At 45.7% G+C, this 22206-nt stretch overlaps 1 protein-coding gene and 1 long non-coding RNA gene across 5 annotated transcripts in view; one reads left to right on the plus strand and one right to left on the minus strand.

The window, feature by feature from the left end:
- Positions 1-22206, plus strand: part of ZNF516 (zinc finger protein 516) — a 1134205-nt gene that overhangs the window by 627343 nt on the left and 484656 nt on the right. The gene's annotated exons all lie outside the window — the stretch shown is intronic.
- Positions 4872-5884, minus strand: LOC122798292. Its single transcript, XR_006364240.1, has 3 exons — positions 5750-5884; positions 5078-5080; positions 4872-4884 (listed from the first exon to the last, which is right to left on the minus strand). It is a non-coding gene; the product is annotated as an uncharacterized LOC122798292 (long non-coding RNA).

A 22206-nucleotide genomic window follows, 5' to 3' on the forward strand; every position in this document is an offset into this window, starting at 1 on the left:
CTTCACAAAGTACCTGGCACCAGTAATGATGCAGGCAAAGAAATATTCAAATTTATCCATACCTGGACGATTGTCTAATTCAGACAGAAAACAAGGACACTCTTCTAAAACATCTGGCGTTTGTAAAAAGAGTTCTAACTTGTCTAGGGTACACCATAAATGAAAAGAAATTACAACTGGTACCCTCTCAAAAATTACATTCCTGGGTACAAGCTTTAATACAACTGCACAAATGACTTTCCTTACGCCAGCAAACAAATTCATTTGATGACTTACTTCAAACAGGTGGCCACAAAAACCCAGCTATCTGCAAGACAAATTCTGCAGGCCACCCAAGGCCTCCTGCATTCTTCTAATTCCACATACAAAACTGCATATGAGGAAACTTCAGTGGTACCTAAAAAGCTTATGGCGTCAACATTGTCACAGCCTGGAAACAATGATTCCTATCATTCCTTGCCTGCAACTAGAGTTCCTATGGTGGGCAGAGGCCTGCCACCAAAACAAGGGACTGTCATTCATTCCACCCCCTGCCACCCAAACCCTGACTTCAGACGCATCAGATTATGCTTGGGGGCGCGTCTGGCAGGGAGTTGTATCAGGGCAAATGGAGCCCAAATCAAATGCACCTACATATCAATCAGAAAGAGATGCCAGCTGTACAGAATGCTCTGACAGCTTTCAAGGACTACCTTCATCCAGGACAGCTACTGATAAAGACAGACATCACAGTCATGTGGTACATAAACAAGCAGGGGGTACACATTCCTACTCCTTTTGCAGACTAGCCATGGCATTGTCGAACATGGCCTTGACTTATCAAGTACATCTTCAAGCTCAATTCCTGCCAGGAAAGCAAAATACTCTGGCAGACTAAGCAGAAATCTTATGGACCCACATGAATGGAAACTGGAACCACAAATTTTTAACATGTTGACACGCAAATGGGGTAGCCCAGACTTAGTTTTGGGGTGAGGCAAAAAGATCTATCAGTTGGACAAATTCTGCACAAGAATTCATCACCAAAAAGCTTGGAAAGTGGATGCTCTATCCTTCAGCTGGAAAAACCCATCAGTCTCTGCCTTTCCCCCTCTGCCTCTGCTCTCCAAAGTCTTACTAAAAGGCAAACAGGACAAACCAAAAATTATTCTGATTGCTCCAGACTGGCCTCACCAACACTGGTACCCACTCCTGCGCAATGTCGCACCTTTCTCCATGGTACCTGCTTCAGATACCTTACCTACTGTCTCAGCAGAACTATCAAGTTCTGCACACTCCGCTCCAAAATTTAAATCTTGCAGCGTGGCTAATCAACTAATTTCACCCGTTACATCTCTCAGCAAACCTGTGATGGATGTCATTTGGGAGGCTAGAAGGCATAGTACTAGAAAATCTTATGATGACAAATGGAAAAGATTCTGTGCTTGGAACCAAGCACAAGGAATAAGCACAGCAATGCCCAATATTCCTCAGATTCTGCAATACTTAAAACAGAGATGTTTCACAAGGGCCTATCTTTTTCTTCCGTAAAAATCCATGCCTCTGCCATTTCAGCTCATTACAACACAGAGCCTCCCCTCTTTTCTCATCCTCTGCTAAAGCAGTATCTCAGAAGGGCCAAAAATTTAAGACCTCCCAGTAGAGCACCAACTCCTGCATGGGACCTCAATTTTGTTTTGGAAAAACTCACTCTACCTCCTTTTGAGCCAGCTGCTTCTGCGGACCTAAATTTTCTCTCTCGGAAAACAGCTTTTCTTTTAGCAGTCACTTCATCTAGAACGATTTCAGAACTACAGGCTCTTATGGCAGTGGAGCCTTTCATTATTTTTTACCCGGACAGGGTGGCTCTCAGGACCAATCCATCCTTTATGCCTAAGGTGATATCTAGTGTGGCCCTTAATCAGACCATTCATCTGCCAACTTTCTTCCCAAATCCACAGAACAAGGGTGAGCTGATTCTGCTTTCATTGGATGTACACAGACAACTAAGATTGTACTTAAACAGGACAAAATCTCTAAGAAAATCTGAACAACTATTGGTGGCATTTGCTGCAGGGGCGGAGGGAAAGGCTATTTCAAAGCATCCTATTTCCAAATGGATAAGCCATTCTATTTGTTTCTGGTATATGCACCATGGTAAACCTGTCCCCAAGGGGATCAGATCTCATTCCACCAGGGCTGCATCTACTTCTTCAGCCTTTCTCAGAGGGGTTCCTACCAGAGACATTCTAGAAGCTGCTACCTGGAGCTCAGTTCATATGTTCACCAAGCGTTACCATTTACCTCTCTTCTCTAAATCCAGTGCCGGCTTTGCCACTGCTGTCCTGCAGGGCCTTATAGCTTCTCCTAGTGCTGTATAATTCCATCCTCCCAACCATAGCTTTGGGATTCTACCCAAATGTAATGACTGCAACAGTGAAACACGAAGAACATAGTACAGTTGTGTACACTTACCATAAATGTAGATGTTAGTGTATTCACTGTTGCAGTCCTGGTTACCGTCCCTCCAGCCCCCTGTTATTCTCTAACTATACCTCTCATTTCTGTTGCTATCTTTCAAAGCCTTTTTGGTGTATTTGCTTTTGTTTGGAGGTATAGGTTTTGTGTTTTTATATTGTGTATATATATATATATATATATATATATATATATATATATATATATATATATATATATATATATATATATATATATATATATATATATATATATATATATAGATCACCCCCAAACTGTACACCTCTGGTACCCTCCTTAATGGCCTAAGCTATCACCTTCTCACATATGTAATTAAGCACAAAACCATTAATTCCCAACAACCCTTACTCAGAAAGGTTAGAAACAATAAAAACTTTGACCCTGCCAAATTCCAACAAGAACTAAACTCATGTAATTGGTCTATTCCAGAACACCTCCCCTTAGAGGAAGCAGTAGCATATTTTAACAACAAATTCCTTGAGATCCTTGATTTGCATGCACCTGTTCGTTCAAAGAGAACCAAGGCAAAACTGCACCATGGCTTTCTATAGAGTCTAAACTCAAAATTACCCTTAGAATCAAAGCATGGGCTTTATGGCGTTCTTCTAAAGACCCTCAAGATCACATTAAATACAGGCAATCCAGGAACGAAACCAAAAAATCAATTTTACAAGACAAAAAACAATACTACTGTAATTTACAGACAGTAAATCAAAATAACCCTCAGAAGTTTTGGGCAGGTTTAAATAATCTACTGCATCCTGGACAAACTTCAACCCCAATCCCTGTTGCTACTATTGATAAAACCCCTGAAGATGTTTCTGATAGTTTTAACCAATTCTTTACTGAGACAATTCAAGACCTAGCTAGCCAGCTACCTCCTAGCTCCCCTGGTCCTGAAAGTAGCACCCCTAGAAACCTACTCGCGTTCAGCTTCCAACCAGTCGCCACTTCACTTATCCATACCTTGATCAAAAAATTAAAACCCACTACACTTTCTGCTGATCAACTCCCTGCCGAGTACCTACAAAAATCAGCTGTTGCTATTGCTTACCCTGTCTCAATACTAATCAATCGAACCATAGTAGAAGCTAAAATTCCCACCATCTGGAAAATATCCTATGTAATTCCACTTCACAAAGGAGGCAGCTCTACTGAATTCTCTAATTATAGGCCAATAGCTTTACTCTCTCCACTTGCAAAGATTATGGAAAAATGTATTCTTAGCCAACTCATGCGCCACCTAATCCAAAATCGCCTTATGGCAGACAGCATGGCTTCCGTCCTCATCACAGCACTACTTCAGCCCTCCTAGCCTTTACTAACACCATAAACCATAATTGCAACAATAATTATATATCCTCAGCCCTCTTTTTGGATCTTTCCAAGGCATTCGATATGGTTGATCGCCAACTTTTAATCCACACCCTGCAAACATTCTGCCTAGATACTGGAGTCCTCCAATGGTTTCAATCCTACCTGAATGGTCGACAGCAGGCTGTCCTCTGGCAGAACAAACTCTCTAACCTTCTACCTAACACCCTTGGAGTACCACAAGACTCTATACTAGGGCCCTTGCTGTTCTCCATCTTCATTAACGACCTTTATACTGTCATCCCAAAAGTCAGCTGTATCCAATATGCTGATGACTCTACTCTGATTTGCTCAGCCACATCTCCAGTAGAGTTATGGTCAGCTACCCAGACCACCTTTAATACAATAGAAAACTGGCTTTCTGTACATCGTCTGATCCTAAATCCCAAAAAAAAACCTAAAATGCTGTTATTTTCGCCAACACGTAGGTCTACCGCTTTCACCTTTACCATAAAATCAAATGATGGCACAATAATCTCCCCTGACCCATCTACAAAACTATTAGGTGTCATCATAGACAATAATCTAAATTTTGACCTACTTGTTAACCAAACTATCAAAACCATCAATAAAAAACTAGGGTCACTTTACAGAATAAAAGCCTTCCTAACCCCTCCAGCTAAAATTGCCATAGCTCGCTCTCACCTTCTTTCAACCCTTCTGTATGCATCCCCTCTACTCTCGAATTTAAACAAGACTGTCCTTAAACTCTCAATTTGCTACAACCACATTGCCAGGTTTGCCACTGGGCTGCCTTTTAGGACACATCATTGCATCAATCTAAATCAGCTTGGGTGGCTTGAACTACCCAGCCTAATCCAGTATAACCAACTGATTATAGCCTATAACATCCTCTATAATCCGGACAATACTCCTGCACTTAAAAATATTATCACCCCCTATAACAATCCTAGACCGCTTCGATCCTCTAACAAACTACTAATTCAGACTAGCAAAATTAATAACACAGCCGGTGAGTCTCTCTTTGCAAACTCTAAGTAGATGCTGGAACTCTCTTCCAGTTGATATTACCTTACTTTCCCCCTTGGGTCAATTTAAAACTAGACTCAAACAACATTTGTCACTTAACTGGCTATGTCAATGTATCAAGCCTGGCTAACTCTCTCTAGAATGTGTAAAAAATCTGTTAACCAGTTTACTCTGTAATTTAATTTAATCCTGACTTGTGCTCAGGATTAACTGTAACCTGTGGAACTTGTTTAACTTGCTTACTTATGTAATCTTTGTAAATAGTCTGTTTGTCATATGTAATGCTGGTATTATGTAATGCTGTATCTGCTTACCCTTGGAGCTTTTCTCCCTGGGCCTCCGTTGAAAATGGACATGCATCCAGTCGGACTATCCCAGTCACTAAAATAAAATAAAAAAATATATATATATATATATATATATACATATATATATATATATATATATATATATATATATATATATATATATATATATTTTGCTCCCCATTTGGGGGGCACCTGACATCTGGGGCAAGAAAAACTGATGTAATGGTGTTGGCTGCATGTTTTATTCCCCTGACAACCCGACGTCATGGAAGAAGGGACAGCAACCGATGCAGGACCCAAGACTTTGTTAATCAGGCAGACTGAGGGAAACCTGCCAGCAGATTACTCAAATGTAATGTATGCAACAGTGAATACACTCGAACATCTACATTTATGGTAAGTGTACACAACTGTACTTTCTCACACAGCTATTCTGTATCATCAGCTTTCAGTTCAAACGCACAAAAGCCCATAACCACTAACGTTTTTTTCTTTCCCTGTAGACCTGTCGAAAGTTACAGTAAAACAAGTTAAAAACGCATCTAAGTAGCTTATGGCTAAGCAGATTCTCTTGCCCACATGGATAGACTGTACTGTACTGAACCTCTGCTATCTCCGTAAAAAACAAAAACAAAAAAAAAATCTTGCTTTTTTCCCACTTTTCTGAGAGTTAAAAAAGTTCAGTTACAGGCTTGCTGTTCCTGAACTGTTTGAAAGTTTCTGTGAGGCCATTTTTGCTTGGGCTGAGGGAGGGTCTCTGTGTTTATCAGTGGCAGTGACTAACATTGAGCAGCTTCCCTGCCCCCCGGAGAGGTGGTTACTGACTTGAAACTGTAGATCTGAAGTAGGATATTCATTTGTCTGCAACCTGTGGGTTATGGATCCGATATCGGATCCGAACCGGCATGGTTTTCCAGCTATGGATCCAAGCTCTCAGCTCCTCCCCTCACCCATAATGCCCTGCTCTACCCTCATGACCTCAGATCTCGTTTGCCGCGCTGGTGACTGGATTTGTATTCATAGCTCTCAGCTAAGTGGTTATTTCTTACCTTTTTTAAATCAGAAAATTTAAAGTTTTTTGTGTATTTCTGTGTGAAAGTTTAGGTTTCCCTCTTTGATAGTTTTATTTAGAGTTAATTTAAGTAATTTTTTTTCCCTCCCCTCGCTGTTGCGTAGAGTGTGTGTGTTGGGCCTGTGTGTCTGTATTTGTTTAAGTTACTTTTAGTAGCTTTATAGATTTGAATGGCTGATCAGCCCAAATCTATTTTTTCAAAATGCTCCGAGTGTGGCCATAAGCTCTCACCGGCTGATGGCCACACTCGGTGTGTTAAGTGTCTCGGGGTTGAACACCTCACATCTGGTTGCTCCATTTGTGCAGGGTTCAACCCCAGGGCACTGAGGAGCGGAGGTCCAAGCTTGTCTTGGCGGGTCTTTACCGCCAGACTCGGCTCCGCCTCCGCTCCTTCGGGAACAACTGTGGCTACGGTTGTTCCCCTGTGGCACCCCTCCTGCTCCTGGGACTCAACCTCCCGTTTCTGGAGAGGAGAGGGATGCTAGAAAAAGGACCGGAGGAGAAGCACCACAAGCGGCGGGCCGAGACCTCTGTTTCGCCCCGCCAGCCAAGCGGCTTCTCCCGGCTCGGTGTCGCCTCGGTCTCCTCCTTCTCGGCTCCGGTCCCCTGTGTGCTTTTCACCGGGTCCTGAGGAGGAGGAGACCCGATCTCCGTCGAGGCTATCGAGGAGGCACTCCAGGCCTACCTCGGTAGCCTCGTCGAGATCTACATATAGCCTTTCTGATGCTGATCTGGACCGGATGATGAGAAGGTTCATCCAGGCCCAGATGCAGATGGGAGTGCTCTTGCCTCCCCCCCCTCTGGGGAGCTCAACACCCTTTTTTAAGCCTATTGCTCCTTCTCCGACCCGCTATCCGGGTTCGGAGCAGCTGGAGCCGAGCAGCTAAGGAGCCGGGGGTGGGTCGGCGCCGATAGTACTTGGTACTTCGGATCCGACCCTGCCCTCGAGTGCGTCGGATCCGACCTCCCGGAGCCTGGATCCGAGCCTCGGATCCGGGGGGATCAGTGCTCCTTCGGCGCCGTCTGTGTCGGAGCGTACTGTCCCTTCGGATCCGGCGGCGCCGGCTCCGTCCACTCTTCGGATCCGAGGGGAGCCGATTGTCGGATCCTTTGGTCGAGGTCGGCTCCTTCGGCTTTTGATGTAGTGGAGAGGGCTCTGTTGAGGGTCTCCGGACCCCGCACTTGTTCCGCTCCGTCCCGCGCTCCCTCTGCACTGGGCCAGGCTTCCACCATCCGGCCCCTGGGACAGCCCGCTTCTGTGCCCCAAGTTGCTCCTATGGAGCAAATTGCTGCTTGCGAGGACTCCTCTGACAGCCCCCAGAGGATGTCCTCGCAGCACACGGCAAAGGAGGCACATTGACTCCCGAGTCTCTCACAGAAGACACGGACTTGGAGGAAGGGAAGGCTCCCCACGGTCACCCCGAGGATGTCTCATTTGGAGACATCATGGAAATGCTCCGTATAAGGGGGGGGTGGTCTGCCCCCAAGTCTTCCTCGGACGAGTCCGTGTTCTTGTAGGCATTTGAAGCGGGCCCGTCTACCTCTTGGGTGTCCCCTGCCGACCCCTGGTGGACCTTATTACCACCAGGGCGTGGAAGGAACCGGACACCGTGGAGCCAATTCCCAAGAGACCGGATAGGATCCTTAGTCCGCCATCCGACCGGGCCCATTGGAGTAAGGGGCCTCCGGTAGATGCCATGTTGACGGCGGCCACAAAGAGGGAACTGGCTCAGGAGAGTCCTCAGTCCACCCACCGGGCAAGGAGTCTCGATGATGGACCGCTTGGGGAAGCGGATGTTTAGTTCGCGACCTTCTCGGTAAGGGCACTGAACTATTTGGCACATGTCATTAGGATGCAGCGAGATCTTATTAAAGAATACGCTGCATCCCCCGAGTCCATTTCGGAGGAGGACAGAGTTCTGCACTCCACCCGTATGGCCACTCTTAGGTCAGTTACTAATACTTCTATGCGGCTACTCTCCCATGCAACGGAAGGCGCCGCTAGAGCTGCGGGGACAGGACTGGTCACTAGACGCCAGGCCTGGCTCCGTCACTGCATTTTTCTGAGCCCTTCAAAGCGTCTTGCGAACGCCCCTTTGATGGTTCTGCTCTGTTTGGCAAGACCGTTCGCGACGTTGACCCAGAGCGAAAAGGACGGAAGACGCTGTCTGCCGTCGGAATCCGCTTCTCTGCACCCCAGAGGCCCTATTCTAGGAACCAAAAGGGTCAGAAGAAGATGTGGTTCGAAGTCGCAGCAGTCCCAGCCTGCTCCGGACAACCAGTCCTTCCGTGGCAGAGGAGGACAGGGAGGACGCCGCCCTAGAGGCAGAGGGGCTCCCAGAAACTTCGGGTCCAGGGGACCTTTCTCTGAACGGCCCGCGCAACCCTGAGGGTTGCCCGACTGCTCTACTCTGGAGGCAGTCGGGACGTTTTTCGGGGCACCTAGCGGCATGGGAGTCCATAACATCGGACCGCTGGGTTCTCCAAATCATATCCAGAGGATATCGCATTCCTTTCCTTTACCTTCCAAAGTTGAAGTCCCTCCCAGACGCCCCACCCGGTCAACGGAGGCGTCTTTGGCAGAAATTGGCCATCTGCTAAAGAAAAGAGCCATCCAGCCCGTTCCCCAGACCAGATCGGATCAGGGTTCTACTCCAGATTCTTTTAGTGCCAAAAAGACGGGGAACTAAGACCAATCCTAGACCTCTCTCTCTTGAATCTGGCAGTCCCCAAAGAAAAATTCGAATGGTCACTCTGCAATCTATTCTCCCCTTCTGGGAGAAAATCACTGGATGTGCTCGATAGACCTCAAGGACGCGTACTACCACATCCTGATGGACAGGCGCTCCAGGAGGTTTCTCCGCTTCGGCTGGGAGCCAGTCACTACCAGTTCGGGTCCTTCCCTTTGGTCTCACCACAGCCCCCAGGGTGTTCACCAAAGTATTAGCAGTGGTAGCGGCCCACCTGAGGCTTCAGGGGGTGCAGGTCTTTCCCTACCTGGACGACTGGCTTCTTACCGCCCCAACAAGGCATCTACTTCTATTGGCGAGACTCCTTTCTCCATCTTGCTCCCTTTCTGGGCATCACAATAAATACAAAGAAATCCAACCTGGCCCACACAGCTCTTAGATTTTATAGGGGCCAGGCTAGACACAAGGAGTTTACGAGCCTTCCTCACTGCGGACAGAGTTCTAAATCTGCAGCTCCAGGTGCGGGCCATTCTCCATTCAAGTTCTGTTCCGACGGAGTTGGTCCTGAGGGCTCTAGGGTCCATGGCATCGGCTATAGCACTTCTTCCTCTTGCCAGGCTCAATATGCGCATTCTACAGTGGACGCTCTTAGTACAGTGGTCATACCTTGCTCTTCCCATGCATCATCCCATAGCGATCAGCAAGGCTTGCAAGCGGTCCCTCTTGTGGTGGCTCCACTCCCCGGATCTCCACAAAGGCCGCCCATTTTGTGCTTCTCCCTCTCGCCACGGTGACCACGGACGCCTCCGCCTCGGGTGGGGGGGGCACTTTGCGGGCCGGACCGTCCAAGGCACGTGGAACGATTCAGAGACCTTACTGCATATCAATGTTCTAGAGATGAGAGCAGTGCTCTTAGCGTTGCTAGCACTTCAGGACTTTCTTCCCTTGGGAACAATTGCAATTCAATCGGACAACATGTCTGTTGTCTGGTACATCAACAAGCAAGGAGGAACAAGGTCTTACCCTCTTTGTCGAGAAGCCATGAGAGTTTGGGAATGGGCAATCTCCACCAATCGCTTTCTAATAGCAACGCACATTCTGGGTCGGTCCAACATCCTAGCGGACAAGCTCAGTCGCACCATTCTGACCCCTTACGAGTGGTCTCTCAATTGTCAAGTAGCGGAACGCATATTCGCATGGTGGGGAACCCCTTCATGCGATCTTTTTGCTTCTCCCTCAAACACCAAGTGCGACAGTTTTTTCGCTCTAATACCTCCTCCCGGAGGTACCCCAAGAGACGCTCTGGTGCATGCTTGGCCACCCGGTCTTCTGTATGCCTATCCACCCTTGCCTCTGATGCTCCAAGTTCTTCAGAAAGCCTCTCGGGTGGGTTGCAGAATGATTCTCATTGCTCCGTTCTGGCATCGACAGATCTGGTTCCCCTTCCTAAGGTCTCACTCGGTGAATCCTCCTTGGATTCTAGATCCCATCCCGGATCTGATATCCCATCCATCCTGCATTCCTCCTCCGAATCTGGACAACCTGAAGCTGACCGCTTGGCTGCTCCAGTTCCACTCTTGATTAGGACTCCCGGTATTTCATCACCGGTTAAGGCAATTTTGGTGGCAGCTCATAAACCATCCACTAGAAAGGTTTACCGAAGCAAGTGGAAACGTTTCTCTTTGTGGGCGGAGCGGCAAGGCCTGAATCCCTTCACGGTTCCTCTTCCTTTAGTGCTTGACTTTCTAACCACTCTCTTTAACGATGGTGCCAGCAGTTCCACAGTCAAAGTACAACTGGCGGCTATTTCTCACTATCACATTGGCCATGACTCTAATCCTCTTATGTCAGCCAAATTGTGTAAAATTTTTCTTAAAGGAACTTTTCTTCTCAGGCCCCCTATAAAACAAGCAGTTCCTCCTTGGGACCTCTCTCTGGTCCTACAGGCCTTGACCGCCCCTCCTTTCGAGCCAGCGGCTACGGTGGATCTCAAATTCTTGTCCTACAAGACAGCCTTTTTAGTAGCCATTACATCAGCCAAGAGAGTTTCTGAACTTCAAGCATTATCAGCTAAACCTCCTTACTTGGTATTTCATCCGGACCGTGTCTACCTCAGGACCAACCCGTCCTTTCTTCCTAAAGTCGCTTCTGAAGCAAACATCAATCAGTCCATTAACCTCCCTGTTTTCTTCCCTAAATATGAAAACAAAGGTGAATATAAGCTACATTCACTAGATGTTCACAGGCAACTTAGATTTTATCTGAACAGGACGGCTGGTCATAGGCAATCCGACCAGCTGTTTATTTCCTTTGCAAAATTCAATTTGGGCAAGCCAATCTCTAAAGTTTCTCTGTCCCGCTGGATTTCACAGTGCATCTTATTGGCTTATCAAGCTTCAGGAAGGCCGCACCGGAGGGTGTTCATGCCCATTCAACCCGGTCAGTATCTACCTCGGCAGCCTTCAAGGCTAGGATTCCTCTAGATGATATTTGTGCAGCAGCCACGTGGGCTTCATCTCATACGTTTATTTCCCACTATAAGTTGGATCTTGCATCTAGGGGTAGAGCATCCTTTGGCTCCGCGGTGCTCCGGAATATCCTTCCATGATGGCCGCCCAAGATTCAGGAAGCTGGGGACTCTGTCCCACAGGTTGCAGACAAATGAATATCCTACTTCAGATTTAGAAGTTATGTACTCACCATAACGTTCCATCTGAGTAGGTGTATTCATTTGTCTGCAACCATCCCGCTTCCTATCCCCTGGCCTTTCAGTTTCCTGCATATTCCATGTTACCCTTTTAGGGTGTTGTTGCTTTGGCAAACTCGATCTGAGGTCATGAGGGTAGAGCAGGGCATTATGGGTGAGGGAGGAGCTGAGAGCTTGGATCCATAGCTGGAAAACCATGCGGTTCGGATCCGATATCGGATCCATAACCCACAGGTTGCAGACAAATGAATACACCTACTCAGATGGAACGTTATGGTGAGTACATAACTTCTAATTTTATTGGCCACTAGGGGTCATTTCCATAACTCCTTCATCTTCCTCTCTTAAAACCTAGTTGCCTCGTGGTTTGAGCGTCTTTTCAGGCTTGTTGGCTGTTGGTGAAGCACCCTCCAAGAGGAAAAAACGCTGAGAGAAGAAGGGAGCCACTTTTGAGATTTTAAGTATTTTTTCTCTGTTTATTTGCTAAGTTTTTCTGCATAGCTGCCTAGCTTGAGCATTTTCTGGCTTGTTAAACTTGATTTCTGTATTAGTAGCTGTATTTAGAGCACAACCAAAAGCTGTTTGCTGAATTTCCTGTTTGCACTTAATTTTAAATCGTTTTTCTTAAAACTTGCATATTTTCTGTCCTTGACCTAGCACTCTTGTGTGGGGTCATTTACTGCACTGCTATAACTTGATATTACTTGTGAACCTCTGCTATCTCTGTAAAAACAAAACAAAAAAAAAATCTTGCTTTTTCCCACTTTTCTGAGAGTTAAAAAGTTCAGTTACAGGCTTGCTGTTCCTGAACTGTTTGAAAGTTTCTGTGAGGCCATTTTGCTTGGGCTGAAGGAGGGTCTCTGTGTTTATCAGTGGCAGTGACTAACATTGAGCAGCTTCCCTGCCCCGGAGAGGTGGTTACTGACTTGAAACTGTAGTTTTATTGGCCACTAGGGTCATTTCCATAACTCCTTCATTTGTCCTCAGAGGAGTGGTTTAAGGCAGTAACTTGTAGTTTATTGGCCATTTTGGGTCATTTCCTGTCCTTTCCAGCCCCTGCTATAAAGCACGCTTTAGCCCGATTTAGCGGAGTTGCTACTGTTGCACACTAGGGCAGCGCCCGGTTAAGCAGGTTTAAACTATTCGGCTACCTAAAGTCCACTCTTCAAATTTTCCCTTAAAACTACCTTCCTCGAACTATACTACTGATCTAATCAGCGTATCCTATAATTAAAAGATCATCTCTACTTGACTCCAAGTAGACTATTCTCTATCTGTTAAACGTAGCACTTGCTCCTACAGTACTTATTACCTTGATACGGCACTCTTGTCATAGATAGTACCCCAAAAAGGCAACCCCCATTTCTCGGTCACCCACGTTCCCCGGAATCTTTTTTAAAGTTTTTTTTTGTCTATTCCTTATAGCATGTCGAGGGATCAGTTGCTAGTGTCCTCTCCTGCTCAGCTGGTGAACCTGGGAATATTGAGGCAATGTTACAATTGCCTCATGTACACAGACAACCCTCTCCTCCTCCCACAAAACACAAATACATGCGAGAGATGCAACTATATGGCCAAACTGGAGGCTGAGCTCTCTCAACATAGGACTGGCAAGACCAGTCAGGAGGAGAAGGTTACCACACACACTATAGACCCAGTCTCTCATATTACCATTACAACCTCAAATCATACACATAAACACACAAAGACATACTGGAGGCTCTGATCAAAAATCTACCAAAACAGCAGAGGCCACCAAAGCAGACACCCAAACAACCACCACCTCAGAACACAACACCTGCAATGCATAGACCTCACAGTCAGAGTGTCAAACAGTCACAGCCCTTCAGGCCAAACACAATGCCAGACACACTAGTCATTGGTGACTCCATAGTCAGACACACTGACGTCCCGCTCACCAGACTGAGTAAGGAGAAGGTCACAGTAAGCTGCCTGTCGGGCGCTAGAATCCGCCACATAACGCAAGCACTCAGGTCTCTCAACAGCAGGTACAAATATGATTCAGTCATTGTCCACGCTGGTGTAAACGACCTGAGACGTACCTCCTTGGACTACATGAAAAGAGACATTGAGGAGCTCTCTGATTATGTAGCCCAGACAGGTATGACCCTGACCTTGAGCAGTATCCTACCTTCACCAAGAATGATGCCACAATACAGAGATAAGATGATCAGCTTTAACAATTGGCTTAAACACTGGTGTCATTCAAAGGGGATCCAGTGTCTGTCTGCCTGGGATGACATGCTGGACAAGCCACGCTGCTTCAAGGGACGGCTTGCACCTGTCACCCTGGGATTCGGATATTGGCAAAGGCTCTTGCCATCCCCATAGTGCCTTTTTTAAGCAAGGTTCAAATTCTAAACCTACCACTCTAGAACACAAAAAAGCAAAAAAAACTAAGGGTAATGCTGCTCAATGCCAGAAGTCTAAATCTCAAAATGCACGCACTCGAGGCCCTTCTCAGTATGGAGAACATCGATGTCTGTGCTGTGACAGAAACCTGGTTCAAGGCTCCTGAGAGCACCCCAGCGCTATCAGGTTTTACCTCATATCATGCTCCGGCCCCAAAATCGGGACAAAACCAAGAAAGGGGGGGGGTATCCATATTCATCAAGGACATCCACACCTCAAGACTGGTGGCAACGCACGATGCATCGGAGACCATCCAGGTGCAATTAACCATAGGCAAGACTGCTCTGCAAATTGTAGCATGTTACAGGCCACCCTCACAAACTCAGGAACCTCACATGGCCTTCCTGAAAACACTAGAGGGGATAAATGTATCACCAAACACCATCATACTAGGTGACTTCAATTACCCTAATATAGACTGGGAACACTACTCAAGCCCAAACACCCTAGCCCAAAAGTTCCTGGAATTCATAAACTCAAATGCCATGGAACAACTAGTCACCATCCCCACAAGAGGAGATAACATACTTGATCTCATCATCACGAACATGGGAGCACAATGTTCAACACCGGAGGTGTACCCCTCACTGGTGAGATCAGACCACAAACTAATCTCGCTGGAGGTCCTCATCCCACCCCCACCTGAAATAAAAAAGACCACAGTAAAGAACTTCTCAAAAGCCGACTTCACACTTCTAAAGACTAGTGTGGTCTCCTTTAAGGCCCCGAGCATGGAAAACAGTACTCAAGCCGCTGAATCACTTACAAATGCCTTCTACCAGCACCTGCAGGACTGCATGGATAAGGCAATCCCAAGCAAAACAAAGACTCTTTGTACCAAAGGCAAGCGTCCAGTCTGGTGGACCCCAGCCATAAACAAACTCTACAACAAAAGGAGGAAGCTACTACAAGATAGAGCAAAATCCTTAAAAGGTAAGACACCCTTGATCACTATAAGTAAAAAACTAAGAGCTCTCATAAAATCATCCAAAGCAAATTTCGAGAGAAAAATAGCTAAAGACTCAAAAGACAATCATAAGGCCTTCTTTAGCTATGTTAGAAACCTGGGAGGAAACTCCCAGATATGCTCAGAGCTAGTTCAAAATGATGTGAAGATTACTGATCCTACAGACATTGCCAACATACTGGCTGACAGGTTCAGTGCAAACTTCTCCCCTCCCCAAAAGGAGAGATATCTATACCAAACGATTGCAGCCCCCAAACATCTCCAGCCCAAGTGAGAACTGCTCTCTCCAAAGCAAAAACACAGCATCCATGGGACCTGATGGTGTCCCCGGCTGTGTGCTCCATGAACTCAATGAGGAATTAAACCCACAGCTAGGACAGCTGTTTAATCAAAGTCTTACCTCTGGATACGCACTCCAGGAGTGGCGCACTGCAACTGTGGTACCACTTCACAAAGGCGGTGCCTCCACCGACCCTGGAAATTACCGCCCATTAGCTTGACAAGCCTTATCTGCAAAGCCATGGAGAGGATCATAATGGACCTCATAAATAAAGACATAGGAATTTGCAGACTTTGGATCCAACCCAGTTTGGCTTTGTCAAAGGCAGATCATGCCTTTTAAACTTGGTTGACTTTTTTGAAACAGTCACCAAAGCCATTGATGAGGGAAAGGCAGTCCATACAGCCTACCTCGATCTGGCTAAGGCCTTCCATACAATACCCCATTCGGGAATCATTGAAAAACTCATCAGCTTAAATGTCAACCCATACATCACAAGATGGGTTGCAAACTGGCTGAGTGACAGAACCCACAGGGTCAGAGCTGCTGGCGCCATGTCAGACTCAAAGCCTGTCACAAGTGGTGTCCCACAGGGCTCAGTCCTGGGCCCACTCTTGTTTGGCATCTACTTTTCCAAGTACAAGCAAACACAGGAGGGTTATGGCTGACAAAGTTTGCAGATGACTGCAAACTGGGCGCCATAGTAGAAAACACATCTGACACAGATATCCTTCAGAAGGGTCTCACAGAAACGGATAACTGGTGCCAGAGCCACGGCCTAAAGTTAAATGCCAAAAATGCATAGTCATACCCTTCGGGAAAAACAAGGTTACCCCTAGCTACCAAATAGGTGGCAATCCACTGAGCACAGAAGAAGTTATCAGGGACCTGGGGACCCAGGTTGATAGTAGTCTGTCATTCGACACCCATGTAGCTAAAGTAGTTAGGAAGACCTTCTACATTGCCCACCTTATCATGAAGGGATTCTCATCTAGATCAAGGGAGGTCATAGTCTCCCTTTACTCATCACTCATCAGACCAATGATTGAGTACAATGCCCCATTCGAATGTATCTGACCCGACACTTGCAGCAGCTGGAGAGGCCACAAAGTTCCTCACCAAAAGGATAAAGGGTCTCAAAATCTGTCCTATGCTGCCCGACTGAAAGAACTCCAGCTCTATTCAGTCGCACCGCTTGCTCAGAGGTGACCTTTGCCTAACATACAAGGCCATGTCAAACCCAGATTTGATGAATATGCTTCACCTCAAAAAATCTAGATCCATCAGAGCCACAAGGGCGGGAGACTTAAACCTTGACACGGCTATTAATAGGACGTGCTGGAGGGATAGATTCATCACCCAAAGACTCCCTATGCTGTGGAACAAAATCCCGGTACATGTGAGGCAGAGCACCTCGCTGGCCTTGTTCAAGAGAAATCTTGACCAATGGATGGGAGATCGCAGATATACCCCAGGGATTACCTCAGTGTCACTGCTCGACAGAGGCACAGCAAAATAATGGGTATAGTTCCCCATACTAAAGGGGTGGCGTAAGCCACAAAACGAAGGGCTAGGCTTGTAAATGCCCTCGGGCAGATAGCCTAGTATGAACCTATGAACCTATGAACCTATGTACTCCAGAATTCATTTGCTTTACTGTAACACTCAGCTTTAAATGCAGTAGAGGAGATGCAAACAAGTACTTGGAAGATTTATTGTCTTTTGTTGTTCGTCACTGCTGTACTATTGTTATACTGTTACTGCTGTATCTAATTTCTTGTATTTTAATATAATTACTTGTTTATTCTGTTTTCAAAGCATTATAAATACATGCACTGTGTAGTGTTAATGTCTGCCTTGTATAGCTCTTGTATTATTGCAGAGCTTTTCACCCCAGGTGTCTACTGAAAAAGGATGTGGTGCCTATTTGGACTCTCTGGTTAACAAAAGTAATTAAGTGCACGAGTGAGTTAATGTTTAGACTTAAAAGCTAAGCTTATAAGAGTTTGCCATTGTTTCTTGAATTATTTTAGGACACATGGGGTATTTCATTTCCTTAAATTGCCGTCAGAGTGGAAATCACATTAGAAAACCAAGTTAAATTAATTGGATACATTTTTTTTTGTATGTGAAATGTGAGGTGATGCTGGTGCCTTCAGCTAAACATTTCTTAGGTGGCTTGTAAGTATTTTCTTGCAATGATTATGACAAGGGTTTGATTTGATTGGTAGCTTGAGTGTCAGCTGACCCAGTAAGAAGGTACTATTTTCATGGTTTTGGTCAGCTTTGGTGGACTTGAGTTGTTTCTTGGTTATTCTGAACAAGTAGCTACAGCTGAGATGGGGTGGTGGGCGTCATTTAATTCTTGTCTTTTCCATTACCAAGCTAGTATTTTTGAAAGGCTAAACTGGCACAGATGCACAGGGTTGCTGACGAACATACTGTTCTCAGGAGTCAAAGGAACACTCTGTTAATGCTGAATATTCTCTTCCAGGGTCCACAGCAGTTAGGATCTTCTGCAGTGAATATTCTTGTAGGAAAGCCGTGAGTTAATGTTTTAGTAGAAACTGTTGGAAGAACACCTCCTCCTGACAAGGAATTGTGGGCTATGGACAGGCTTGGCAAAGGTGTATTTGCATTTATCTGCTTGTTTTTGCAGGCACTGAATTGCCCTGATGTATGTGTTGTGCTGTGTTTTTGGAACAGTTTTTTAGATTGCTTGCTGAAGGTTAGGGCCCAGGCTTCTTTATCTCTCGGCAACCTTATAGTTCGCGTGAGCTATAATATTGTGCAAAGGGATGTGGCATGACTCATCAGTACTCTTGTTTTCCAATTGATTCAGTTTGCCAGGGATACCACACTGACCTTTTTTTGTATTCCACATTTAATGATCTCCTATTTTGACTTAACGTTTTAGAGCACATCAAGGACATGAAAAAGATGTGGATGTTAAAATTTTACCCTTTGTTAGGCCTCACTGGTGTTTGTATCTGTGACGGTTCCAGTAATGCCTGCACAAACAGCCACAGGACGGTGCTAGGATCTCAGTCCCACAAATTTGAATTATAGCAGGGTGTTCGCTCCCAAAGATGGTCTTTGACACCCGAAAGGACATTGTCAGCCTTGCAATGAATTGCATTTTTTCTTGGCTTCGTATACAATTTCCTTCGTTAGGAAGCAGTCGAGGACATTCATTGTTGGTGTATGGAGAGAAATATCAAGTAGCTCAGAGCGATTGTAACCAGTAGATGTTCTTTGCAATTCACCATTGTAGTACTGATGCTTGAGATTGTTGCTTGCAAAAGCTCTAAAACAGTTCATACTTCCAGAGGTCTTCTCCTTTTCCCCCTACAGTCCTAGTTGACTACCTCCCAGACACCAGAACACTGGTGGTATAAATTCACATCAGACTGTACAGTCTTTGCATCTTTCTTACTGCAGTTTGTATGAGTAGTTCAAGTCTCCGATTACATTGTCAGTCCTTTTAGTTGGCCTGCTTCCAAAGTTCAGGATAAGTACCTTATTGGGGGAGGGGGATCCTTAACCCAGTTTACTGCTGTTGCTATCATGATTTTGACTAGTCATAATTGATACCTGCTGTCAAGTTAGTAATCTTAGGTGTGGGAAACAAATACCTTTCTGAGATTTTCCTGATTTTTGTCATTTTAGCCTGGATCCAGAGTGAGATGCCTAGTTCTCAGTTTGGAATCTTTCTAGTAGTGAAAATTGTAGAAGTGGTACACAGCATCGTCAGCTGGCTGTTACTCCACCCTCCCTCGTAAGAAAGTCTTCAAAGAATTACCCAAGTGCAGCTGATGACAGTACATCTGAATCTGACTGTTCTCCTCAGTCTCAAAGAAACTGGTATTGGAGAGGCACTTTCATAGCCTCTGTATCTGGCGTCTGGTTTTGTCAAGGTGTCTGGAGGTTTGCCATGCCATTTGCCATTAACAAGTTCTTTCTTGCTGAAGCCTCCATACTATCAGTTGACCTCCCCACAGGCTGCATGATTGGTTGCCTGCATTATTGTCAGTGCAGGGGAGGAATGCATTCAAGGAGACTAATCTCTGGTGTCCACCCACAGTGGCCTCCATGATAGGCTGTATTCCTAAACATAGACTCTAGACTCCTAGGCTGAAATGGATATTTGTCAGCTTGACTTAGTTGAGTGCCCCCCCCCGCCCCCCACACTCATTTCAGTCCCCCCCCCCCCGAGGTTTGTTCACGAATTTCATGGATTTCTTAAAATCCAGTTAGTCAGCTTTTGAGGTAGCATCTGCTGAAAGAAGGAAGTTATCTCCCCAAAGGGACTTCTGATACCTCAGACGTAGAAGAATTGGCATGTTAACCAAATGTGTTTTGTCCCTCATGTTAGTCTAACACTAAAGGTGCCCTTTTATCAGCTTTGCCACATTGTCTAATTTAGAGGTGCCCTTCATAGAGTAAAGTAGACCTTCAAGTAGGAGGCCAAAGACTTCCTTGAGGCCCTGTTCAGATATCAGAATTTTCTGGGCTTGTCAACCTAAACTTTTGGCCATTTGTCGAGTTCCAGAAGTCCTTGATTATATAGTTAACTGCCTTCTTGCAGCCTGAGTCACAGCTCCTCAGCTTCCTGCTCCAAGAAAACCAGACTGCTTTTACAGGATTGCTAGACACCTGCGTAGGAACCTAGCTGCTGATCCAACAGTGGTGTCAGATTTCAGCAAGGGATCTAATGTGGCCATATCCAGGAGCTCTGTTTTCATAGGTAGGGATAGCAGAATACGCAATGGATTTGTGAGAAACATGTATACCTTGGCAGTCTTGGTGGTTATGGCCCTTAACTGCCAGTCTGATGAAGTTCCCATAGTCCTTCTTTGGCCAGATGAGATGGGGGGCAGGCTTGTGGATCTGATGTAGTAGCTGCCTCCTGCAGGTTAGGTTAGGAGATGTCCATACATGAGGATTCTGCCCATGTCATGGTCTGTGATGGTGGAACTTTCTGATGTCCTAATGGATAAGCAACAACTTTGCATCGTCTGCTGAGATGGTGTTTTAAGAAACTGGAGGAAAAGGGGGAACCAAGTAATCAGTTATGGATCATTTTCATTCCCCTGCTCCAGTGTGTCAGATTTTTATCCCAGCAAAGGCTGGTCCTTTTGCCCAAACGGGGACAGACTAAGCCATAAAAGGAGAAAAAAGGCTGATACAGAAAATAATGGCAAGCTGACCAGAGAGGAAAACCGGAAGGATGTCTGGCACTTGGAGAATAGTAGCTGTGACTCAGCAAAGCTTGCCTCTTTCCCCTCCCTCAGTCTCACCACTCTTAACTACTGGAACAAAAAAAAAAAAAAAAAAAAAAAAAAAAGATTTCCACCTTAAGTCTGATTCTTGTGAGGGTGTACTCCAGAGTGCTGGGATACATGGCCCCATTCTAATCGTGATCCCTCCCTAGCAGGACTACATATGAGAAATTTGCATGGTGCCTGAGAAAACAGGTGGTGCCAGCATACCAAGTCCTTGCAGTGTCCCTTCTTGCTGTTACCGTGCGGGAAAGAACGGTCATTGAGAATGGACAAAGTTTATCTAAACCTGAGAACCCAGGTTCTCACAACAGACTCTGGATTTGGTTTGGAGGGCCATGCAAGGGGATGTCCAAGTTCAGGAGACTTGTCACAGAACATTCAGAAAGAAGCATGCTAAAGTGAAAAAAGTGATGATTGGCTTGAAGGCTTAGATTGCTAGAATTACTGTCTGCCATCTGAGAATGTTGCAGATCTAAACTGACAATACCACGGTGATGAGGTGTATTAAGTAGACAGGGGGACATTTTACAACCTATGCAGACTACCAGTGCAGGCATGGGAGTAGGCCCATGAGTTGGGCCTAACCCTCAAGAGTGGATCTTCACAAATGGGTGCTAAATGGAGACATGTCTTTGAACGTAATCCACAAGTTGGTATGCAGATGGCCATTTGAGAATACTGCACCAGCATACCAGCAAATCAGACATGGTCAGTGAACGTCTTCTCTAAAACATGGTGTTCCTTCGGCTTGTGAACCTTTTGACTCTGAACAAAGAGGTCTGTGATTTGCCCCACCCTAAGTGCACTAAGGCCGATACTGTGAATGATTTAGCACTCCTCCCTTTTAAGTACATATTTTCTAAGAAAATGTTGGCGATTTTGAGGGAGGCCAGGAAACCTTATTTAGCAATGTGGAAAAGGTTCATCCATTAGTGTTGTAGCAAAGCAATGTTTGGTTTTCACTGTCCTTTTAGACATATGTAAAACAGTTCTTTCCTATGCCTCTCTAGTCGCATGTGCGTTGGCTGTGTGTGTCTGAGCCCCCCCCCCCCACATCCCCCCAATTGCCACTGAAACCGTTCTTTAAAGGGGTCCTGCATTGGAGACCACCCAAAAAAAGGCCTCTCTACCTTGTCTCCCAATTTTTTTATTGGAAAAGCTCACACTGCTAGGAACCAGGGTTGTGCAGTCACAGTAGCTTTTATTGAATTTGTGCAGGAATACTTATGCACACAAAGAAGGTTTAGCAGGCCCTTGCATTGTGAAGCTGGGTCCTTGTCCACCCCTAAAGGAGAGGTTAGGGACAGAAAACACAGTCATGGTTTTGTGTATGATGGCCGAGCCTTGATCCTCTGTTCCCTGGTAGATGGGAAGTGATTGGGCATGATTGAGCAAGGGGCTTATTGTCAGCATGCCTTGGGATGGGGAAAAAAGTATGCTCCTTCCAAAGAATGCTTAACTCTGGTAATTTAGTGTTTTCTTGGCAGACCTAGTCACTGCAACTATTGCTTAGTCCACATTTTTCCCTTTTTCTGTTTTTTTATTTTGTGTTGACTGTTTTGGGGAATTTGTAAGCTTTATTCTTACACAGTCCTCCTCTTCCTACACTTTTGACTCACTAC

Source organism: Protopterus annectens, chromosome 3.part1 (genome assembly GCF_019279795.1).
Source record: "Protopterus annectens isolate FY-2018-M chromosome 3.part1, PAN1.0, whole genome shotgun sequence".
NCBI classification, from domain to species: Eukaryota; Metazoa; Chordata; order Ceratodontiformes; family Protopteridae; genus Protopterus; species Protopterus annectens.